The sequence below is a fragment of the Spinacia oleracea genome, chromosome 6, assembly GCF_020520425.1.
Source record: "Spinacia oleracea cultivar Varoflay chromosome 6, BTI_SOV_V1, whole genome shotgun sequence".
In the NCBI taxonomy this organism is placed as follows: Eukaryota; Viridiplantae; Streptophyta; class Magnoliopsida; order Caryophyllales; family Amaranthaceae; genus Spinacia; species Spinacia oleracea.
Window position 1 is genome coordinate 28,924,693 of NC_079492.1, and position 6,310 is coordinate 28,931,002.

Consider the following 6,310-nt stretch of genomic DNA (forward strand, 5'->3'; position numbering starts at 1 on the left):
CTTGGAAATCAACGAAACAAACATTGACCGCTACATCATCAAACCATGCGGAATCAATTACTCTTTTTGAAGCTGGACGAGAATGTGTATGGCTCAGGTCAATGATCAGTAATATCCAAGAAGGATGTGGGATGAACTCAATAACAGAAAATCCTACCATCATCTACGAAAACAATACTGCATGCATCGCACAAGTAACTGAAGGGTATATAAAAGGCGATCGAACAAAACACTTATCCCCAAAGTTATTCTTCACACACGATCTCTCGAAAGAAGGAACGATAAACGTCCAACAGATTCAATCGTGTGACAATCTTGCAGATATTTTTTACCAAATCTCTTCCTTCAAAGAGGTTTGAACAATTGGTACATAAAATTGGAATGTGTCGTCTTCGTGAGCTATATTAAATTGAGGGGGTGTATTATATGCACTGCACTCTTTTTCCCTTCAATCAGGTTTTTATCCCACTGGATTTTTCCAGACAAGGTTTTTAATAAGGCAGTATGACAAAGCATATAATCACAAACTTTTATCCCCTAACAGTGGTTTTTGGTTCCACTGGGTTCTATATAGCAATGAGGCAACTGACACCATGCTTAAACTGACATTCAAGGGGGGAGTTTTAAGAGTTAACAGTTGTAGGAGTCAACAATTATAACTAATACTTAGGTGAATGTCAAGTTTTTACACAAGTTTTCTACCACCTACCATAGTAAATAGTAGAGCTACTACTAGCTATGAATAGTAAGAGTTTTTGGCTATAAATACACCTTGCTTTACATTTGCAAAAGATACAAGTAATACACTTTTTCATAAAGAGTTTGTATTGTATCTCACTTATATCAGATATAAACTTTTGCTTCTTTCTTATTACCTCACAACGGCTAGGAACTTTGCAAACAATGATTAGCAAGGGAAGTATATATACGAAGTGACAAAGAGTATACTTAATCCATTCTTAATTTTATTAACGAAACCAGAACCAGAATCATTAGTCAATCGGTTCCCATTTTGATTATGAGTTTCGGAATTTTGCTCACCCGTGGATAGGGTGGGTGTTCATCGCTCTAAATCCGGACAGGATCGACCAAAATTTTGATAATTCAAGATCCAAAAACTGGACCAATTATGCTTGGACTGAACCGGAAAAATCGGTCTAAAGCCCGCACGTACCGGTTGTAGACCTATTTCTATATATTTTTTACCTATTTCTATAAGGGCAATATAAATTACAAATGGGGGTGGGGGGATTCGAACCTGAGACCTATGGTACACATGCCCTCAGTCTTAACTACTAGGCCAAGACATCATTGGTACTTTTTATAAAAACTAGTTGTTCGCCCGTGCTCTAGCGCGCACGGTCCCCCAAGAAATATATATTAGCCATACTAAAAAGCGTAGGTAAGAAATCGGGTTACATTAATCTGAAATGTGAAAACGTTCACTCTTGACACCATATTTCATCTTCCGTTTGTTCCTTGGCAGATACCTGGCAACGCGTATGAAGAAATCAGATAATAGAACCTCGACTGAAGGGACTTGTAGGCTTCCAGAAGGAATCATTTTTGGATGGTGTAGGTTGTGTGGAAGAACCCCCTGCTGTTACAGATGGCTTAGGTGGTAAACAAGCTGCAGGTTATAGAGTCGATAGAAACCCAGAATGGTTTGTCAAAAGACTATTACCTCTGTCTGAGAAGACTCTTGTTGGTGACCTTTCTGTGTTCACCACAGCCCCTACGCTATTTGTTGTTGCTCTCGAAATAAGCATGTTTGAGCCCAATTGAAGAGCTCCTCCAGGAAATCCATGAAAGGCAACACCTTGTGCAGGTTGCGTAGCTACACCAGAAAACTGTATTTGGAGGCCTCACTGCACCATTGAATAAATTCAGAACAATTGTAAAGTAGATAGGTCCAATATAAATGCTCCTATCCTCAAGCATGTTGTGATGTATAGTTTTCCAAAGCATACAGTTACAATTTTGAGAGAAATTGATCAAAAAGTTGAAATGGTCACAACAGAAAATAATCATTTACTAGTCTCTTTTTATACCTTTATACTATTCCAAGAAGCAACCTAATCAGTAGAATTGATTTGAAGCAACCTTTATACCTTTACACTATAACTTTACTTCATTTGATTTGAAGCAACCTAATCAGTAGAATTGCACTTAAATTACGCCCGTCTTTTTGTTACCAGAGCAATTGAAATTCATGTAGACTTCCTGGCTCTAAGCATTTGGATAGCTAAAAGAAAATGCAAGTTGTATATACAAAATTTGAGATTATTCAGCTATGCATTACAGTTGGGTATTATTGAGTTACCATCACAATAAAAAAAAAGACTTGCATACAAGAAGATAAGGGAATAAGAAGGAGTATGTCATATTTACGCATGCTTATGAACTGCATTATAATGACAAAGTCTCTCTAATTGACTCATTGACTTTGATTGACTCGTTGAAATCCAACAGTGTTTCTTTTTAACTTTTGCACGCATAAGAACCTTACATGTATATTCCTCGATTGCCTGCCCATCTATTGCATCACATATGCTGAACAACAGTGTCTTTAGATACTTATTCTGCAATGCATCATATACACCTGCCAAAGGACAGAAAAACCAAGTTTCTCAGCTACATTAGCAAGTACCAATAAAACCAAACAAGTGGTATGTCAAAAACATTTTAAAAGTGTACTCGCCTTCCTCCATCCAATCTATCAGTCTACGAGACTCATGATCCATTGGCATCAGCTTCTTTATCTTCATCTCTGATAATAGAATAACAGATACTGTCAAATATTGTGTAATCTCGTCTCCTTCTCATTAATAACACACGTATATATATAGTACAAATCATTACCTAAACCCTAGATTACATATTAGGTAACATACCATATGTAGGACTCATATTAGGTAACATACCATATTTAGGACTCTACAGAATATTCACAATATATTATCTCCTATATTCTATCTTAACATCCCCCTCAAGGTGGAGCATGAAGATCTCGAATGCCCATCTTATTCAAAAAAAAACTCAAATTGCTTCTTCCCCAACGCTTTAGTGACGATATCTGCTAACTGAACCTTCGTCGACACATACGACGGGCTGATGACTGCCTTGTCTCACTCTCATCACTACACGTCGTCTCATCGACACCTGTCGTTGCTGAGACGACGTCTGATTCCACTCGACTGGGTGTATAATGTTGTTGTTCCTCCCTCACAGGCGACGACACCCCTTCGTCGACGCCACTAGTCAACGACACGTCCTCATTGTCACCTGTATGCGACAACACTCCCTCAGTATCACCCGTAGGTGACGACACTCCCTCAGTATCACTCATATCATATAACATAACTCTATCTCATATGATATTCTATCCTCTAGGATAACTACGTTATCCTTTACTTATCCTTTACTCCCTCCCTCAATCGTAACGGCAGTTTCACGAACGTTGCGATTGGAAACACCATTCTTCAATAAAAAAAATCGAGCAAGAACGCCATTCTTTTCGAACCTGCACTTTTTTTTTTTCCTCTCTTGATGAGAACGCCCTTCTTTTCGAACTCACCAATTATCTCAATATGAATACTCGAATTGGACGCGATTCCAAGTACGAGTCTTTTCTCCAACACCAACCTCATCTTCTACCAATTTGCAGCGGAATTATTATATTAATTACGAATCCCGCCGGTGGATTTATTTTTCTAACCCACCGGCAGGGGATAATTTTTTGTAGACGGGTCGTAGGATCTCCCTAAGCTCTTGATACCATGTCAAATATTGTGTAATCTCGTCTCCTTCTCATTAATAACACACGTATATATATAGTACAACTCATTACCTAAACCCTAGATTACATATTAGGTAACATACCATATGTAGGACTCATATTAGGTAACATACCATATTTAGGACTCTACAGAATATTCACAATATATTATCTCCTATATTCTATCTTAACAGATACCTTAAAACATATCAATGCCTCCATGAACAGACCACTTTTTGTCTATGAAACGAGACAACCATTTTGATACCTCAAAACATATCAATGTCGCCATGAATAGAGCACTTCTTTGAAAAATGGTTAGTGCTCCCTGTCGGGTTACTGCAGCAACCCCAATGATAATAACATATATGACTTAAAGTACAGGTTCACCGATGTAGAGCCCCTTATATGCAGCACTACAGCTGTTGCAGTTCACTACGTGACTCTAGTACCTGAAACATGTTTAGCAGCTATGACTATCAATGTGAACCTTGACACCTAAGTCTATCACAGTAACTGGTGGCAAGATGTATTTATATGAAATGGCATTCGCCTTAAATTCGAGTAGGAGGTTGGGGGAGGGGGTGAGAAGAGACAAACAAACAAAAATTTTCCACGGATAAAGGTTTGCATACGTCAAACAGTAGGCTTCACTCAGTGAGACTAACCTATCCATTTGTTGTTCACGAGGAGATATTGGAGGCAGCGATCCATCGAATTTCATTCTCCAATCAACTTGACCACAAGAGTATTTCTTCAGCCACTTTCTAAAGGCAATTACAAGAGCATCTAATTTGGTGGGAACAAAGCAGGCTTTCTGCCAATTAGTCAGTCCAGTTTCCATTATCTTGTGCTCCTACATGAAAATAATTAAATTGAAAAATAATTCCTAAGAGAGCACTCACAACATACAACAGTACTCAAATTCAGGTCGGTAACAAACAAAACTGACTCCACTTTGTCAATTTCATATGATTTATTACTTTACTGTCTCCTACGAAATGGGAGCAACGCAATGCATAATGTTGACGGGAAGGTTCTCGAGGTAAGAGTCTCTTGATTTATAGGTTTCAGAAATTGTTTAACTTTCAATTACTTAGACCTGAATCTTCCATCCTAATCATGATTGATAGAAACAAATGTCAAAAAAAAGCAAACAGTAGGAGAGGCAATAGCAAAAACCACGAACATTTGTGTCCTAAGATCTATCAATAATACTAAATGATTATGAAGCATCGGAGTACTAAATTATAAAGGCTATCCCCTTTGAAGCTTACATCCCACCACATTCTCTTGATGCGCCTATCTTCAGTAAGAAATTAACCTAATAACCTAGGGCTACATATTCGTAGTGGTATTTCAATTCTTTCCACAAAATCTCTATAGCATATACTTTGTATAGCCCAAAAACCACAGCAAAACCCAAAAAACATAACCTTGTGACAGAGATAAATCAGGGACTGTAGTTTGCAGTAGCAACGGAGCCGTTACTTAATATATCAATTCCAAACAAAATACAGATAGAAGTCCTAGAAAGACAATAAAACATTCCAGTTTATTTCGCAACCCTAGCATTATTTCCCGATATAGAAAAATCTAAACAGAAAGAATTCAACCGGTGGATATGTTTTAAACATTACAAACATCTAGGGCAGAAAATCATTACAAAACCCATCAAGAGTTATCATACCAGCTCTTCAATACAAAAACTTACAGCAAAATACAAATTCTGGGCAATGAAATAAATTCAGAGTACTCGACCAAACCAACATCCACCATAAAAAACAACCCTTATCCATATATTAATCTATAGGCGAACTGTGATGTATAAATTTCATTAGAAACGTCATGGAAAATGGCAATTACGATCATTATTTAGCTCGTTTCTGTACTACTCTTGCTTGTGTTCATAAGATGAAGGTGTAGTACGACCTAAATTAAAATCTTAGTCCCACTTTATTGATGGTGGCTATTTAGTTTCATACAAATGAGAAACATGACAGCATAATCCCACTTTAAATTAAAACAGAATAGCAACTTGATTCCACATACTCCCGAGCCTTTCTTAAGTGACTCAAAGGATAAACAACAACTAAGAAACAAAAAACCTTCAAAATCTCCTTAGTTAGTGAGAGGGAGGGTTCACAAACCAAGTCAACACAAAGTAAGAGAGATACAAAGAGAAGGCAACATTCAAATCACATGTAAAAGAGATACATAGGGGCCTTTTATAAGATTCAATGTCTTCCAATGCTAAGTACCGCGGAGATATTCAGCCTTTATGCCAATGCAAAGTGTGGACTGAGAATTAAACACAGAGATTGCAGAAGACTAACAGACTACGTTTGGTTCTGAGTCTAGGTCACGACGGGGTGATAAACCAAGCAACGGTCACACTGTTAGCCAGAAGATAGAATCCCTGTGCTCGTAACACAATAAAAACAACCAGAAGATGTCAATTCAAAGTAGAGCATAAATTTACAAAGAACAGAAGAGCTGAAGAATCAGGGAAGTTACTTCTCACATGGATTG